This window comes from Theobroma cacao, chromosome 7 (genome assembly GCF_053813885.1).
Source record: "Theobroma cacao isolate CCN51 chromosome 7, ASM5381388v1, whole genome shotgun sequence".
In the NCBI taxonomy this organism is placed as follows: domain Eukaryota; kingdom Viridiplantae; phylum Streptophyta; class Magnoliopsida; order Malvales; family Malvaceae; genus Theobroma; species Theobroma cacao.
This window is the reverse complement of record NC_142645.1, coordinates 13,558,099-13,577,959: the sequence shown is the minus strand read 5'-3', so window position 1 is coordinate 13,577,959 and position 19,861 is coordinate 13,558,099. Positions and strand designations below refer to the sequence as shown.

The following is a 19,861-nucleotide window of genomic DNA, read 5'->3' as shown; positions in this document are numbered from 1 at the left end:
TAAATCATGGCATATCCAGCACACTTTTCGGTCTGCCTGTGATTTAGCTGATTCCTTAGCCAAGTGTGGAGTGGCAAGGGATTAGGATATGATGGTTGTTCTTTGTGATAACTAAGCTTGACGGGCCCAGGTACACGGTTGAAATATTATTTTGTTGTTTTCTTGAAGTGGCTGCTTTTCTTTGACATTTTATTTTTTCTTTTTGTTGGTTTGTGTTGATGGACGATTCTCTGTGTGATTTTTTTCATTGCCTTATGAGGGCTGATTGATGGTTTCCCTTTGGTTTTGGTGGTTTTGCTAAGGTTTTGATATGTATGTGGGTTGAGTGGTTTGTTGGCGTCTTGCTGGTATATTTGTTGGGTGGATTTGTAGATTTTCAGGTGGTTTGTTTGCGTGACTTCATATGGCCTGCTTCTTGTGTTTTTCTCTTGGTGTTTTGACGTTGGAGAATGTATAATGTTGTGCTTCTTGTGTTTTTTTCATTGGTGGCTTTTGTTTTGCTTGTAAATCCTGTGTCTTTGGATTGGATTGTTTGTATTCATGGTCGAGAAAAAATTATTTGGAGGAAATTTGGTATACTACAAGAAATGTAACATTTCGTTTAAAAAGTCTATACAATATCGTAAGGTGCTATATTATTTTGATAAATAATATCAAAATTATTAAGGTTAAAGGAGTTTTTTAATATTAATGTCAAGTCAAATGTGAACATTTAATTTAAAACGGGAAAAAAAGTGTATTTGAATTTAGTTTAAATTCTAAAATAAAATTAAAATTTTAAAACATTAATACAATTTTTATTATTTTCATCATAAATGAATATACCTATGGCTGGACCGAGTCGTGTGTAGACTTAGATTTTCAAAGTGCAGTTCCATAAGATTTGGCCCAAGGACGGCTCATGTATCCACTATTCGTATTAAAGTTTTAAAACATTAATACATTTTGTTTTTGTAAAGGGACGTTGGTTTAAGATGTTTTGTACAGGGTGTGGGTATGAGCATGATGTTCTGTAAAGAGTATACATTGATGAACAAACTTTTGTTTTTCAGAGGGTTATGGAATTGATATTTAATGAAACTTGTTATGATTTATTGAAAAAAATTAATAATATTTTTTTAAGTGATTCGTAAATTTTTCTTGATAAATTATTTATATTTGTCACAAAATACATAGTTTCTCATTGATGAGGAAGGTGTATGATCTATATCTAATTATACTATGTATATAAACGTGGCTTGAGGGGTGTGAAACTTTTATGAAAACTAAAACTTTTTATTGAATTTCAATTATTTTATTTTGTTGTTATTAAAAATAGTTTTCATTGATTAATATAGTCTTTACTTTGTAAAATTAAAATAACAACAAACAATAATAAAAATTTTAAAAATTCCAACTAATAAGAATTATCAAAATTCATAATTAGTTTTTAAATGATTAAATTAAAATTAAATAACTCAAGTGCAAATTGCACGTAAATTCATATCTAGTACTATTATTTTTTTCAACAGAAGAAAGCTTAGTATTATTAAAAGATATGATATTCCTTTTGTTTTTTTTTTCCTAGTGCTACGTACGTTCATCTTCAGGTTAAGTACTTGGATAAAAAGCTGAGAGATGGAGAACAATGCTTCAACAACTGGAGTGGATGAAATACAACATAATTCCTCGGAAGAAGGTTCACTCTAGGATATAGCTAAGGGGATTAATGCCAAATTAAATCTTTTAAAGAATTCTCCGCATCCTTTGACACGAGATTGTTTTATATTCTGTGTTCCCAACAAACTTCTTGAAGAAAATTCAGATTTCTACTGCTCGCAATCAGTGGTTATTGGACCTGTTGGTAAAAACGCACTTCTTGAACAGAACATGGAAAAGCAGAAGGGGAGATACCTAGCCTCATTTCTCGAACGGGTTGAGGAGAGTTCTAGCTTAACCCTGAACGATTTTTGCAAAATGATCAACGACGATCTAGCAAAGATCCGTGGTTGTTTTGAGAGGACCTGTTACCGTGAGTTCTACTCGCCAGACCAAACAGGACAGACCCTACATGGTGAATGAATCCGATTGCTGGCAGTTGATAGAAATGCTTTTACGTACTGGATTCAGGCTTTATCATTGAACTCTTCTTGCGAGCTTATTCCAAGGAATGGAGATCTCAAAACGATTTTGTCTTTTGTAAGTCGGGGATGTTCCTACTTGATATACGGTACGACTTGATCTTACTTCAAAATCAGCTTCCCATCTTTCTTCTTAGGATCATATATGGACTTGCCTTTTCCAGTAGCCCCAAATTCCCTTCCTTTTTTGATCTTACCTACTACTTCTTCAGCCATTATTACAACCATAACATATCCATTGAAGATATACTATCCCCAAACAATCGCGAATATGTTGACTATAGATCCATGCTGGAAGGACCAAAACATTTCCTAGATTTGGTACGAACATTTCAGCTACCACCACATTTATTTCAGATGCAGAACAACAATGAAGAATCCCTTCGTTGCAAATGGATCCACAAAAAGGTAAAGTCTTTGATGGATCTGATAAGGTCTTCACTGCAACGTTATTCATCCCGAAAGCCTGGAGAAAATAAACCAGAATTAAACCTAGAGGCGGGCAATGTACAAGGTGAATATTTATACAGTGCAGTTCTGCTGCTAGAAGCAGGCGTGAAATTTAAGGTGAGCTCAAACAAATGTTTACTTGACATTGAATTTATTGAAAACAACGGAGTGCTGAAAATTCCCCCCTTTAGAGTGGACGACTCGACTGAATTGTTTTATGGAAACCTCATGGCTTGGGAGCAATGCTACTATCCACAGGACACTTACATTTGTGACTATATCTTTCCAATGGAATATCTGGTCAAATCTGCTGAAGATGTGGATTTACTTGTTCGAAGAAGAATTATCATTAACCAGCTTGGCAGTCATAAAGCAATAGTATCTTTGTTCAACAAACTTTGCAAACATATTAAAGTGAATAAGAATCATTATTCTGAACTTTTTAAGAAGCTCAATGCATACAATGCAGCGCGTCATCATAGTTGGATAGCAATCCTGAAACTCCAATATTTCTCAAGTCTATGGCGAGGTGTTGCCACAGTTGCCGCAGTTATCCTTCTTGTGCTTACTCTCATACAAACCATATGTGCTGTTATCTCCCTTTAGCTGCGGACTGTAAGTGATCACTTTATATTCTAGTTAACTTATTTTCATTGCATACCATTATAAACTACCAGGAACTTGATTTTCTCTACTTCAATTATCAAATCCTCTCTTTTTGTCTACCATGTTCAGTTCACATATTGTACTCACAATATGTCTCTGTTTGGCTTAAACTGCGTATTTGACATACTGTGCTACGTGCATCAGTTGGCTAGTGCCTTCTAGGGTACCTTATTCAAAATCTTTATTGTTTGTGCAGATTTCTTTCAAATGTTGACAGTGGAAATTAACAGAGAAATAATGAATGAAACATATCATAACTTGAAGTGTCTTCCAAAGACTAAGAATTTGAGCATGCATCTTCAATGCCATTCGCAGGGTAAACAAGGATTTCGCCAGTAAATCACATTTCATGCCTACATGCTCATTTACTGTAAAATCCCACCTCCACCTAAAGAGTAGGAGTGTAACTTAATTTGGTGAGCTAAAGATTTAAAGTTTTGTGAACCATTTTAAACACTTTTGGCTTACAAATATTCTTTAAATGGTTTTAAATGTCTTTTGGGGAAGTTGGGATTCAAAGGGGTCAAAAGACTTGATTTTTCACTTTGAAATAGCATTCTGGAGCCAAGATATTGAGACTTGGCTATGAAGTGTCAATACCTTATACTTGGAAAGAACAAAGTCCCGAGACTTTTCATAAGGTCTTTAGCCATACTACCCAAAAAATAAGTATCAAGACTTCCACATGAAGTCTGGAGACTTTTGGTCAAAAAACCCAAATAGAACCATTCTATTTCAAAAGTATCGGGATCTAGGTTCAAGGTATTGATACCTTAGCGTTAGAATTCAAAAAATAAAGGGGTAAACTTGTTTTCACCCCTCAAACTATAAATATGGCTCAAATTTCAAGACCTGACAATCTTCTCATTTCTCCAGCTGTCGAACACCTCTTTTGCACTCTTTCAAGCTTCAAATCCATTTTTATTCAAGTATGACCTGATTTTCAGCCTTTAGATTTGATTTTCAGCATTTATGGAAGTAAGGAAATGATTTTCCAACATTAAAGTTTATGGGTTTTCTTCCTAAGGTTCTGTCCATATATAAAGTTATGATTTTTGATCTCCAATGTTAGGTTTCGAGTGGTTCTAGCTTTTAAAACTCACCAAGGTAATGTTAGCATTAACTAAAATAAGTTTTAAGACTAGTTTATGGTTAGAAATATAGACTAAGTTTGGTTGAAGATTTACACTCAATGATATTGTAAGCATACAATTTATGATGTGCTAGGCACGGTAAAAAAGCTAGTATCTTTAGGGACATGAAGTACTGTTATTTAAAATTCTACCTACATAAGTATATGTATCGAAAAGATAATACAATGATACGCAGAGTGTCGATCCCATAGAGAATTGATATAAAATTTTACTAAGTACCAAAATTAAAATAGTTTAATCTTGTCCAAATAATCAAAAGTAGAAATTTAATTAACCAAAAGTAATTAACCAATAATTAAAAGTCAAAGCAATAATATAATTAAATAAAAATCAAATTAAACTAGCCTACACTTATAATATCCCTCACACTTCATTTAAACCTTACCTTTTTTCCTTACTTATTCCAATTGGTTGAATTGCTAATCTAGAGTCCTCAATTTTTTATAATGCTCTCTCCGAGTCTCTTATAAAATTATCTATCTTAACCAAAACATTATGTTTCTATGTGCATTAAAATTAAAAAAGACTCATTAAGTTCAGGCTTTAATAATGGCTACATAGGACATATAGTTATATTCCAATCCTATACACATATCAATGCATTCATTCAATCAAAAAAATATTGTTATATGTTATTCCAATCTTAGTCTATACTAAACTCCCTTTCCAAAGTTATATTTAGGTTCCTAGATCAATTTAATTGGTGTTCAGACAATTAAAAACATTAAGAACAAATTAGAATAAACAATCTAAATCCCATTGAAAATAAGTTGGAAAAAGAGTAAAAACTTAAACTACATATGAGTTCAATTGCAATTCTAGAAAAATAAATTTAGCTAGACATAATGAAAATAAAAGCTAAGGAAGAAAATAAATATTTGCAGCCTTGATCTTCAATCTTCAGCCTCAACTTCTAGCTTCTTGAATCTCTATTAAGATTTCTCTGTAATGTGTGTATATATATGGCTAACTTCTATTTAAGCTAATTCTACCTAAACTAAACTTCTTTAGCCTAAAAACTTTTAATATAGGCTTAGGATAAGTGTAGAGTTTAATAAGGACTTTGTCAGCCCATAACCTTCTCTTTTCCACCTTGTCTCTTCAGTTTCTAGCTCGACGCCGCGGAACACCCCATCTAAGCTGCGACGCTCTCTTTGCTTCATGTCTTCTTCTTCTTGACTACTACACTCTGTCAACTTTGACTATGATTTTCTCCATCTTGGAGGTAGAACTAGAAAGTGATCTCAATGAAAGTTGTAGCTCGGTCTCTTAGCTTTCCAATGATCTCAGAATTTTATCATTTGGACATCTGGAGTGAGAGTTATGATCAAAATACCGTAATAATATGAGCAGGGTCTATGCTCCTTAAACACCTTTCTTCACTCAATTAAGCTCTATTCTTCTAGAATCCTACAAAAAAACATAAAAACAAATAAATAATAACTAAACTAAGATAAATAAACATAAAATTAGAATAACTTGATAAAAATATACTTTGAAAAATAATTAAATTATAACCTAAACTTAAGACTTAGCTAACTTTTAAGAACAATTGAAATAAAATAATTCTATTTCATAGAATTATCAAGTACTTGTCGAAAGTCGAGGAAAGGTTCAAAATGTTCCAAAAAGGTAAGTGGATAGATTGCTTTCAAACTATTTTAGTATGTAAATCATGATTTGTTGAGTTACGTGGATGATATGATTTTCATAGCTACTTCATAAATGCAAAATGTGTTTGTGATTGATCCCATGTTTTGCACGAATTTGTGAACTTATATATATATATATATATATATATATATATATATGTATGTATGTATATATTTATAAATATTCTACTATGTATTAGTTTTCAACAAGGAAGACAAGTCCTCTCAAGTGTTTTCAAACCAAACCACCACTTTAATGAGATATGTATGAACTACATGTATGTTAGATGAGATTAAAGTGGATAAAGGCATTCCCACACTTGAGTTCATAATATGACTATACATAATATGAGTATGAACACATGTTATATGCTAATTTATAAATTGTATGTGATGATGTTTCCACATACCATATAAGTTAAGTATGAGTACATGATTAAGATGGTATATGCCTGATATTGTTAAATGGCTATGAAGAATTGAAAGGTGAGCATGAGTATGAGTATGAGTCATGGAAAAATGTAACTATGATGTACAAGGGTGATGGGGACTACACCATTAACATCAGTCATACATAGCATGGACTTGAGGTGACAATTCTAGTCCAAGATGCACTTAAGATGTCAAAGAGTGATGGGGACTATACCATTGTCACTAGTTAGGCCTAAGTTGTTTATTGAATTGATTGATGCATGACTTGCTTAACCTTAATGTACTATGAATTATGCTAGGATAGCTTGGAAATGAGGTTTCTTAGCCAATTATGATTTTGAGGTAAGTCTTAAGGTAGATTTTTAGCTAAGGAGGTTTAATAAGGTTGAAATGAGCTCAAAGTAGTCTAATTTTGGGTTTATATGAATGAAGTATCGAGACCTCGAAGGGAGCTTAAAATGCTTGAATACCATTCTTCCTAGAAAGTTTCAATACCCTTAGAGGAGGTATCAAGACCTCAACCAGAAGTATCGATACTTCCCCTAAAAGTATTGAGACTTCAATTCCCAAATGGTAAGTTTAGCCCTTTCTTGATGTGTTCCCAATGGTTTTACACTCATGTTTTATTCCAAAGGTTAATATGACCCAATTGGTTTCAGAAAGTATTCAAATGTTTGATTTAAAGTTATGACCAATGATTTGAAGATCTAGTACTCAACTCAAAAAGGTTTTAAAGTGTCGTCAAAGATTTGATTTACTTCCACTCTTAAAGATTTGATGAATAAGTATTTAAAGTTCATACATTCACGTTATTAAAAGATTATACTTGTGCAAAAGCTCTAACCCCTTGACTTTTCCCTTTTTTACATTCACTCACGCAGTCTTTATAACTCACACATTAGTATCCCATTCTTTTGCAGATTGATGTTTAGCTATCTAACAACCCGTGTCATGAAGATGTGATTCGTTCCTTCTTGGTAGGTGTTCTAGCAGCCACTTGCAACCTAAAGGGTTGAGTCATGTTCCGATGACGAGTCGATCTTTACATTATTGTTATTGTTTATAACCTTTTGAACGTGTTTTGACTGTAAAACCATTGGATGACGTTACAGTTGTATGGATTTATACAAATGTGATAAATGATGGCTTAAGAGCCCATGTGAGCATTAAGAAGTGCATTTGAATGTTGGTATGATATATATGTTATACAAATGTTACTAATGGAAAAAAACGTTTCCACACTTTATGTTGAGCAGTTGCATAACCGTGTGATGACACCCATGCATGTATAATTTATTTACATTGAATGATTGTATGATTGGATGTGGTGGATGACTAGCCTACACACGTTGATTGAGAGGCTTGCTTAGGCCTAGTGGTCCATAACCACATTGGTCCTTGCATTTTCACGAATTGCCAAAAACAAGTTTTGACATCTTGCCTTTCTCTTTCTCTCTCTAACCTCCACCCACCATTAAAGGTGACGACGATAGTAGTTCCATGATCGAATATGGTCATGGAAAGTATTGATCAAGTGCTCTTTGGCCAGATCCGACCAAAGAGCCATCGGCTCTAGTGTCCATGGATGGATTAAGTGTGAAACGGCCAAATCCAACCTCGGAGGCATTCCTTAGCCTTATCTCATTACTAGAGGCACAAGATCTGGCACTTTAGTGACTAGATCTAGCCATGTGGTGCGCCACATCGACGTTCCATTACACAGGCGACATCTCTGGTGGCTGGCCAACAAAGACGAAGAAAGAAAAGGAAAACAATTTAAAATAAAAAAGTTTAAATTTTAATTATAAATTATAAAAACTTAATATTTTAAATTTTAAATTTATTAATATTTTAATATTTTATCATAAGAGTGTTTAAATTATAAATAAAATATTAATATTTTAAATGTTAATGTTTGAATTATTAAATTATTAATATTTTAAATTTTTATTAAAAATATAAATTAAAAAAGGAAGAACACAAATAGACAAAATATAAAAAATTTTATTAATAGTTTCATGATAAATTATTAAATTATTGAAAAGTTTTAATGAAACTAAAAATAAAAAGATTAAAAAAGAAAAAAATTACTTAAATTATAATAAAAGGTAATTTTTTCTTTTGGTATAAATTTTACTAAATTATATAAAAGGTATTTTTTGTTTACATGAAAATAAATCTTATTATAACAAAGGGTAGTTTTATCATTTTATTATTTATTCTATAGTTTTTCCAAAGTTATTCTTATCAACCAGGCATTGAAATAAATCATAATAGCAATTCCTATTCGATTTCATTTTATGAGTCAAACTATATAATAATTATTTTATTCTATTCCTACCCTATTTTATTCCTATGGAATAACTATTCTATTTCATTTCATTCTATTCTGTAAATCAAATGTGCGAAGAAACAACATAGCAAATGACTTTAGAAGACCTCATGGAGGGCTTAAACGTGGTGTGGTGATTCTGAATATATTTGGAATATGACTATCATGAGATTCAATTTTCCTTACCATTCATGTGAATTTTGGTGGTCAAGGGGACTAGACATCCCTAAATCTAGTTCCCTTAGTTAACAAAGGTTATTTTATTTTAATTGTAAATTCCATAAACTTAAGCTACAATCTTTTGACCCAGCTTTTTGAACTTTTATCAATAAAAGTTCTATAGTTTTAAGAAAGAAGAATAAGAAGAAGAAGAAGTAGGTGGCATGGGCGGACCCACCTTTAGGAGAGTGGTGTTTCATGACACCCCTCATTTATCAAAAACTTTTATCTTTTATATAATTTTTATTGAGTTTCATTAAGTTTTATGTAATTAATAATATTAATGAATCAATTAATTTTTTTGCAATTTTGTAAGGAATGAGATCAAAAATTCCAAGTTAAAGTAAATTTATTAAAAAGTAATTTATATATTAAAATTTAAATATTACATGGAAAGACAAAAAAAATTATTTTTATAATTTAAAATTTTATTAGAAAAGTCAAAATCTAACCTACTCTCCTTTTCTATCTTATTCTTGAGATCCACAATGATGTTTCCTCTTCCTGGTGTTTTTCACTTTCCTTATCCAACAATTCAAATCCTATATTGAATGAGTGACGAGTGGATGAATCATTCTTTGGTGACATATATTAAAAAAAAAAGATGTATTTGATAGTGTTTTTACTGATGTTATCATGCACTGTTTTCAAAATATGTAAAATTGTTGTAGACAATTATAGTTATTTTAAATACTTTTACTTCTATTAAATGAATGTACTCAATTTACATTTTCTTTAATTTAATATTAAAACTTCTATTTTATGGATTTTAATATATTTATATTTTTAATTATTATTATTATTTTAGTTATGACACCACTTAGAAAAATTATTTGGATCCGCCCCTGAGTGGCGTACTTATATCCACTAGGATAAACAAAAGTGTTTGGGCAACAAGAAGCCACTTCTAACAAAACAACATCAGTAGTAATCAAAATGAAAATATACAAGCACGTCATGCATCCTTTTCAAAGTCTATGGGAGCATTAGGTAAAAGAATGCACAATAAAGGAAGAGAAAGAGTGTACAAAGAAAGCTCCACCCTACATAGCTTCTCTTCTCCATAAACAATGGCGTACCATGTGACTTCTTTGGCTCAATGCTTAAATTTGGGCTAAATGTTTGGACATTTTTTCAATTAAGGGCCAAATGTTTCAATTGTACCAATTAAGGGCCAAACGTTTTTGATTCCTTACAATTAAGGGACAAACATTTTTGATTCCTTACAATTATGGGCTAAGTTAACAAGTGAATGGAGCATGTATCACACACATGATAAAAGATTGCGTGAGCTGATGACATGACATCTGAAATGTTATTGTTAAATGCCAAGTTGGGAATTTTGGTTTAAGATTTTGTGGAAAAAAATGTTCTTAACGCCATGTTGAAAAATGTAGTGTTACACGCCATGTTCTAAAATTTAGTTGTATTGGAAATAATTATTACACATTATGCTGAAAATGTAGTTGTCACATGTCATGTTAAAAATTTAGTTGTTATACACCATGCAGAAAAATGTTGTTGTTACACGTCATATTGAAGATCTAGTTGTTACATGCCATGTTGAAAAATGTAATTGTTACACGTCATGTTGAAGATTTAGTTGTTACATATCATGTTGAAATTTTAGTTATTACACATCATGTTCAAAAATGTAGTTGTTACACACTATGTTGAATATTTAGTTGTTACACGTCATGTTGAAAATTTAGTTGTTACACATCATGATGAAAAATGTAGTTGTTATACGCTATATTGAAAATTTAGTTGATGCACGTCGTATTGAAAAATGTAGCCATTACACGTCATATTGAAGTTTAGTTGTTACATGCCATGTTGAAAAATTTAGTTGTTACACGTAATAATGAAAAGGTTGTTACACGCCATAATTTGAACCGTTTTGACTTGACAAAAAAGACTTTTTGACAAAACTACTCTTTTGTATCTTACCTTTCCAAGTCAACGTCCACATCATGCACGTGTCCTACACGCATCAGACACCTCTCACCTTAGCCTTTAATTGTAAAGAATTGAAAACATTTGATCCTTAATTGTTACAATTGAAATATTTGGTCCTAAATTGACAAAAACCCAAAGGTTTTGTTCCCAAATTGATCATTTAGTCAACTTCTTCACCAGTAAGTCATCTCTACAAAGAAATAAACTTCTCTCTAAATTTGTTTGTAGGAATTGTCTCTAATCACTCTTGTAAATTTGTTTTATGACCTTTTATAATTATGTTATACTCTTTCCCTACTAATATTATTTTTTTCTATTTTGATGATTTAATTTAAAAAATATTTTAATCATCAATATTTATAAATTTGTTATGGAACGTGGACATATCACACCACAGTAGACCACTTCAAAACAAAGTAAATTTGATAAATGATAAATGTATTATCTACATTCTAAATATTTCTAGATTCATATGCATGTAGAAATTATCTAAGTGGTAATGTGGGATTAATCAAGAAGATAATATAATTTAGGGATGTATCTTAGTAGAAGATAGTGATTGCCATTAATCTGCAAAAAGCTTCAACTATAAATTGGGGGCCAACCTGCCCTCATTTGTATCATAGTTATTTTTCATTCCAAGCATTGCTTTAGTAATACATAAAGAGCATTCTCTCAATATCTCTTTTTTCTTCTCGTTTCTATTATTTCTTTGACCACATGTTATCAACACGATCACCATAGGAGGAGGTAATTTTCTTATTTTTTCATCAACCAATTATATTTTGATTTTGTATACTGTCCAGTTGGCTTAAAGCCGACAACGGACCTAGAGCATCCCTTTAGCCCTTGAAACAATGGTGGGCCTCTGAGAAGCCCTATAGTTGTCATAATTAATTTATAGGTCTATTTTTTGTTGTAGAATTATGAAAAATATCGAAAAACCCAAGTTCCCCATCTTGAAAATGAGTGAAAGCACTTATCTGTCCTGGTGCCTTAATGTGGAGATACATATCCAGGGGCAAGGTCTTGCTAATGCAATTATTATAGATGGGAAAGCAAATGACAAAGATAGGTGAATGCATGGATCTTTATTTGTTGTCATTTGCATGAGAGTCTAAAGACTCAATATTTATCTATTCGAAACCTTGAGATCTTGTGGACGAGGTTGAGAGAGAGAGGTATGATCATACCAAGATAGTTATCCTTCCTTGGCCACAGTATGACCGGTAGCATCTTAGGCTGCAAGACTTCAAATTAGTGTCCAAATACAACTTAGCTTTATTTGATATTGTTTTTGGACTGAGTTATACGGTGTTAAGCTCACTAAATTAAAGCTATTAGAGAACTTTTTCCACTTTCCATGTTTCAAATATTGTATTGTAGCAGCAATACCGGTAGCGTCAATTTAAGACAGACTCAAAGTTGATTTTTGTCTTCCTAACTGCAAGGCAGACTAATAAACTGTTGCTTAAAAGCCATGATCTTAGACTTGCGAGCTCGAAAGCATTGCTTGAAGCAAATGCTAGCTCTAGTAAGAGTATAGGTCGATTTAAGGGCCATGAATGCAAGCAAGGGCAAAACCCATGTAGGGGTGGAAAAAAAATTTAACTGCCATAGGCAATCCAAACTTAACTCGAATTATGGCAAGGATAAGAAGCCTATGCACAAGCATCATGAAAGTATCTGCCATTGTTGTGGCATGGTTGGACACTAATCGCATACTTATTGTATGCCAAAACACTTTGCTAATATATACCAAGCATCCCTAAAGGATAAAGGCAAGCATGTTGAGACTCGCGCCATTGAGAATTCTACTCCTATGACCAACGTTGAAGCTAACAATGCCTTTGTTAAGATGACTCCCTCTACTCTTCTAGAAGTAAGAACATCCTTGGAAGTCTATGATTTCTTCGAGGACCTTGATAGCCAAGATAAGGCATCCAAATGGTGGAGGACAACCTAGGCTTAGGATTTGAAGATTTTAATTTTTTTTCTCTTTTTTTTCTCTCTGAATGTATTATCTTTGATTGATTGTTCCCAAGGAAGAACAATATGGTCATTTAGCAAAATTATTATGAAATTGATTCCATATTTGTTATTTGAAATTTTCAATCCCATGACTAATTTGTAAATTTTTATGATACTTGACACTTGAAGTTGTCAATACAAGTGCAAATGGGAACCACTGAGAAAAAGGAGGATGTTTGTTTGATTGATAATGCAACAACACATACCATACTTTGTGGCAAGCACTTTTTCTCGAGTGTGACATTGCGTAAGGCAAATGTCCATACAATATTAGGTCCTGCTAAGATTATTGATGGCTCCAAGAATACCACAATTGTTATGCCAAATAGCACCACCTTGCATATCGAGGATGCATTGCTAAGCAGTAGATTGAAAAGGAAGCTACTGAGCTTAAAAAATGTACGCCATTATGGGTATCATCTTAAGACAATTTATTCGTAAAATAAGGAATGTATCTACATCACCTCTTATAAGATGGCACTACTAAAAATTAGGTTTTACCGACGAAAAAATACATTTGTGAAGGTGTGCATATCATCAATGAAAAAATTCATTGATAATCAGTTGAAAATACCCTTGTTGGTAATAAGTTTTTGTTGATATTCTAAAATTCCATCGGTAATATCACCAACTAAAATTTTTGTCAATGAAAAATCTGATCCATCGGTCGAAAAATTCATCGATGATATCAAAAATCCATTGGTAATTTTCATCAATAAAGTCACTAATAGATTACCTACGAAATTCCTAACAGAATTAGCACTAAAATTTTTTACATGTTTCATCAGTAATGTGTATTATTTCATCGATAAAAAAAGATAAATCGATATTAAATGAATTTCGTCGATAATTTCATTGGAATAATTAAATTTCTATAATTTTTAATTTTGTGTTTCCTATGTTGAATAATAATAATATTAATATATTAAAAGTAATAATTTTCTTTGAAAAATTACTCCAAATGTATTATATAATGGACAAAACATGCCAAATATTTTGAAAATTAAAAAAGAAATGTTATCTCAAAGTCAATGAAAAACGTTAATATAAGCAATCTATAGCACAACGAAAAGGAATTATGATTTTCCATCGGCCAAATCATTAGGAAAAGGTGATTGTTGTTGTGATTAAGGATTGTTCATCAGCCAAATGTTAACATACCAACGGATTTTTACCGATAGAATGTAATCCGTTGGTAAAACCTTGTTTTCCTGTAGTGTTGGCCGAAAACCATCCATGAGAAGCTAAAAGCTTCAACTATAGGATTGTATTGTGTCGCTATTCGTGCTGTTGAATCCTACGCTACCATGTCTAAAAGACTAGTAAATCCCGTTGAGTTTGAACTTTGGCATGATCACCTAGGTTACTCGAGAGCTATGATGATGCGTAGGATAATCCAAAATATTAGATGACACCTTTAAATGATAAAAAGGTTTTATTGTCCAAGGATTATACCTATGAAAGTTGTTCATAAGGAAAGCTCATTACTAAACCTTCTATGAAAAAGGTTGATCTTGAATCCCTTTCATTCTTGCAAAGAACCACTTCGAGATTATCACTCTATATGAAGTTGTAAAAGAGTATTTTTGGTTGAGATATGTTATAATGTATATTCATAATTCTTGTTGTTTAACATTGGTTACAAATTCTTCCACCATAATTTATGAAGATAATGCTGCTTGTGTTGTACAAGTTAGGGAGGATATATTAAAAGTGATAGGACCAATAATATCTCGTCAAAATTTTTCTATACTCACAAACTCTAGGAAAGTCGATAATTTGACGTTAAACAAATTCGCTCCAACAATAATCTTGTAGATCTTTTTACCAAGTCATTGCCAATGTCAACATTTGAGAAATTAGTATATTTCATTGGAAATGGTGAAAGATTGATTTGCCCCTAGAGTAGAAAAGTATCAATTTCCCCAGAAGTGGCAAGCCCCAAAAGCAGTAGACCCCAAAAGTGGAAATATGGCTTAATTGAAGGGGAGCAATTATGGACTTAATGCATTGTATTCTTTTTCCCTTTTGTTTGATTTTTGTCCCACTGGGTTTTTCTGACTTAAGGTTTTTAACAAAGCAGTAATAGCACGTCCAATTAGGCCACTATAGTGGTGTTGCGTCCAAGGAGGAGTGTTATGGAATATAGACATATCACACCACATTAAACCAATTCAAATTAGAGTAAATTTAATAAATGATAAATATATTAACCACATTCTAAATATTTCAAGATTCATCTACATGTGAAAATTATCTAGGTGATAATGTGGGATTTATCAAGAAAATAATATTATTTAGAGATGTATCTTAGTAAGAGATTACGATAGCCATTGATTTGTACAGAGCTTCAACTATAAATAGAGGGTCAACTCATCCTCATTTTTGTCACAGTTTTTTTTTATTCGAAGCATTGCCTCAATAATACAAAAAGAGCATTCTCTCAATATCTCTTTTTTCTCTTCTTGTTTCTATTATTTCTTTTACAACAAAATTTTATTTTTTAATAAATAAATTATTAAAAAACAATGAATCTCTACATGGTTATTTCTTGTGAATTGTCCTTGCCAGGTGGACATGTCCATATGACAATAAAAATTTAAAAAGAAATAAAATTTTAATGTAGCTACTTCATTTATAGCCCAACCAAAACTCCGTTGAACTCCAACCATTCCTTCCATCAACTAAGGAGAGCAGCGAGGGAAGAACTCCTTCACTCAACGACTATATAGTAATACCCACCAAAAAAAAATTTTCTTCTTAATTCTTCGCTTCCATAGTGAAACGATGGAGCTGATGGAGGACAATGGAAACAAGGCCGACATAATTTCTCTTCGGACTCCTTTTTTATCCAATCCAGCAGAAGACGAGGATAAAATTTCTTGTCCAAATTCTTCCTCATTCAATCATCCAGAGGAAGTGGAGGGAGGAGATGCTGTAAAGTAATTCAATCTTCCCTGTCTCCTTTATCATCTCTAGTGGAAGACCAGGGCCAGGTACATAATTAAGCTCGAAAATCTTTCTTTTATAACTTCTTTCTCACCGCCTCCATAAACGGAAGGAGTACTCGCTATAGTTTTTACCTTTTATCCTATCATATCATGATTTATGGGATTGCTTTCTTTTCTTTGTTTTCATTTTTCACATTCTTTATACTTTTTAACGCTTTTCTGATGCGTTTGGTTAATTTGTTGGAGTTAAAGCTGATTGTCTTATTTTCTATGAATATTGCACTCAGGCGCTTGGCTCTTATCTTGGATATCATCAGATACAAAAGCTAATATTTTGATTGGACCTCTTATCGGCCTGATTGAAGTTCTAATTGCTTCGTTGGAGAGTCCTATACAGGCAACGGAGGACTCCATAGAATTTTTCAGCACGTCGATTTCGCTCCGTCTTAGCCATTCGAAGTCAAATTCAAGTAAGGAGAGAGTAATCTCACAACGATTGGCTATAGTGGCATTCCTATTCCCTGGGTTTTGGGTTTGGGTAGTGACGGGGGTATTACTCCATGGGAAGGCTTGTCTTACATTGCTAAGAGCTTCTTTGTAGGACCTAATAGTGTTAGCTGTCCTCGGTTTGGGTGAGGTTATTCGAGAAACTCCTTGTTCACCGTTGGTTTTCCTTTTTCTAGCTTTCCATCCAGAAGCAGCTTTCTTAATAACAATTTGGTGACCATAAATGATCTTCTTGTTTCCAAATCTTACTGCACGTCTCAATTCCTTTTCCTGATGATACTTTACAAAAGTATAGGTGCTTCTTCTCCTGCATGTTTCTCTACCATTGCTAGCAATAAAAATGTCCATGACCACTCCAAACTCGCTGAAGGCGTCTCTAAGGTACTTCCATGAAGTGGTGAGATGGACATTGTCAACGTAAATTGTGAAGAGATGATCTCGCCAGTCTCCTCTGCGCATGATGTCTTTCTCCAAAGATAACAACATATATATATATATATATAGCTCAAGAGTAAAATTAAAATTATTACATTTACAGCATGTTTGGTTCACCGGAAAGAATATAATGGGAATAAAATTATCATTCCAAGGGAATTGAATAGGAGAAGAATAATTATTATGTAGATTAGTTCATGGGAATGAAATAAGATGGAAACTTTTATTATTACTTATTCCATTATTTGGTTGGTAGGAATAAATTTAAGAATAGTTAAAGAATAATGGATAAATGACAAAAATACCCTTTATTAAAAATTTAAAAAAAATTTAATTAAAAAACAAAAATATTATGATGAGAAAAAAATACTCTTTATTATAAATAAGTAACATTTTTTATCATAATACAAAAATAATTTCATAATATTTTTTAATAATATATGCTCTTTAATTTTGTTTTGTTTAATAACAAGGGAGAAAAAAACAATAATTCTGTAAAGTCCGACCTTATAAAATACTAATCATGACATACATGTGATGATAGCATGATTGCATGTTAGGAGAGTCCTGAAAAATTTATAAAAGTCGGTATTGTACCTAGAGGTGCAATAAAGTTGAATTAATCATCGAACTAGATCAAATAGGAATTTTAAGGTGAGATTAAGAGCGTCATAGTCCAAGGATGACTCAAAATGGTAATTCGGAGTTTGAGGATCAATTTGGAGTCAAATCAGAATTTTCACTAGCTAGGGGTAAAATGGTCATTTGCCACCTGGGGACAAAATAGTAATTTTTAGAAAAGATTTATTTGGCCTCATTTGACTTATTGGAGTATGATTTGAGGTTTAGAAGTGGAAAATTTTAATTTCGGTATAATTTGGAGAATAGGGGTAAAATGGTAATTTTACCATCCTAGGGGCAAAATTGTAATTTTCCACCACCAGGACATTTTTCCAGCACATGGTCTTCCTTTATCCTCATTTTTGATCTTTGACTAATCATGTGGTGGAGATAAAATGTTTAAATTTTTAAAATTTTAAAAATAGACCAATAAGAAAATGCCATGTGTCAAGCTTAGGATAATTTATTATTTAACTTAAAAATCAGCATAAATCAGCCCATTACTCTCCAAATATTTGGCCAAGCAAGGAAGAGAGGGAAAGAAAGGAAGAACAAACCCTAGGTGAGGAATTTCAAGAGAAAAAGTGTGAAAAATCAAGGAAAACAAGTGAAAAAGGTAGGATTTTTCAACTTAAGCTTGAAATCTATTTTCCTTAAGCATTTCTCCTTATTTTCCATGCTTAAATTACATGTTTTCATGATGAATTGATGGCTGATTAAAACGGGTATGGAGAGAGAAAGTTGTTGGATTGATTTGATTTTAAGTTATGTTAGTGTTTTTAGCTAGTTTAGCATATTTAGAAACAAAACAACAAGAAAAGAATTTATTTTCTCCCTCAACCATTAATGGCTGAATTTACCATGTATTAAGTGAGGATGAATTTGATTTTTATTCTAGGAGAATTAGTTAGAAAATGATGAATTATGGTGTGAAAAAGTAGTAGGAAAAATCATGGTGTTAATGCACCATTATTGGCTAAAAATTTTAAGAAGAAAAGTGAAGATAGTTTTGCCAAATTTTAGGTTATTTGATTTGAGGTTGGTGAATTAAGATATTGGAAAAGAATTGGAACAATTTGGAGTAATTTGGGATTAAATTGGACGCGTTAGTAATTTAATCGGGTGATAAGACGAATTAGGCCAATACCGGGTTTAGATAGTTACTAGTGCATTTTTGCATTCCATATTATGCATTAGTAGTCTAAATTAGTTTAATTTCAATTTAGTACTAATTTGGTGAATTTCTCGATTTTGTATTGTGTCAAGGTGGTGAGTCCTCGATAAAGGCAAAGAAATTGCATCCGAGGACCAGTAGACAAAGTGTTTCGAAAGTCTGCATTCTAGACATTGTGAGTAAACTTACTGTCATTTTAATTATCTAGGGTGGTTTTTAGATGATTTCATGAATTATATGGAAAAAGGAATTTAAAAAGGTAAATTTTCATGTTTTATGAATAAATGTGTTTCAATGAAATTAATTTATAAATTGTTTTGAAATTAATAATGATTTTGAAAAATAGAGTACACGGAGACTGTTAATTGTTGCAATTCGATTGTTTAAATTGATTGGTTTATGGTAAATTGGGTATGATTGGTTAGTTGGCAATTGTATTGAAATGCGAATTGTTTGGTTGCCTTGAAAGACTGCGAATTACAAAAATTGCGATATCATGTTATTGAGTTTTATTGTATGGTGGATTATATATTAATTAATCACTGCAGTAGGGGGTTTCTGTGGACCAGCCTTTTAGAGGGGCACAGTAAACCCCATTATATTCTTACCTCGAACGGAGAGGCGCGTAGGGTATCTCCTGGGGTAAAGCTTAGGGTTCACTTCACGCTAAACCATCACGTGAGGGGGAACTCAGCCAATGCCAAGGAGTGGCTATGTTTCAAAATAAAAATATGATTTATGTGAAATGTGAATTTTTTTAACAGCCTTGGCGGTCTCGGTAGGATGCCTCGGCCAAGGTGTCCCCGAGAATGGATTTATGGCACAAGCGTAGTTTTTATGAGATTCATAAGCCTCTTTACGTATTTTGAACGAAATGTGTTCTAATGCTATAACCCAGTTTATGTGATTTACTTTATTGTCTCCATGTACTCAACTCTAGATGTTTATGATGATGTCTGTTTACTAATTGAGATTTTATAATCTCACCACCCTCATTTCCATCCATTTCAGGTTCAGTATAGACTGTAGATAGCTGATCTCATCGAGGACTACCGTTGGATCTGCATTTTTCAAACCGTAGGTTCACAGTCTTCTTTACTTTTGTTTATTCGGGGGCCCTCTTGTTATTGTAAATTAAATTAAATATTTTGACTTATT

At 32.3% G+C, this 19,861-nt stretch overlaps 1 long non-coding RNA gene across 1 annotated transcript; it reads left to right on the top strand.

Moving 5' to 3' along the window:
• The first annotated feature begins 2,197 nt into the window (after nt 1-2,197).
• Nucleotides 2,198-7,652, top strand: LOC108660462 (uncharacterized). Its single transcript, XR_016027565.1, has 2 exons — nt 2,198-3,185; nt 7,395-7,652. It is a non-coding gene; the product is annotated as an uncharacterized LOC108660462 (long non-coding RNA).
• Nucleotides 7,653-19,861: the final 12,209 nt, after the last annotated feature.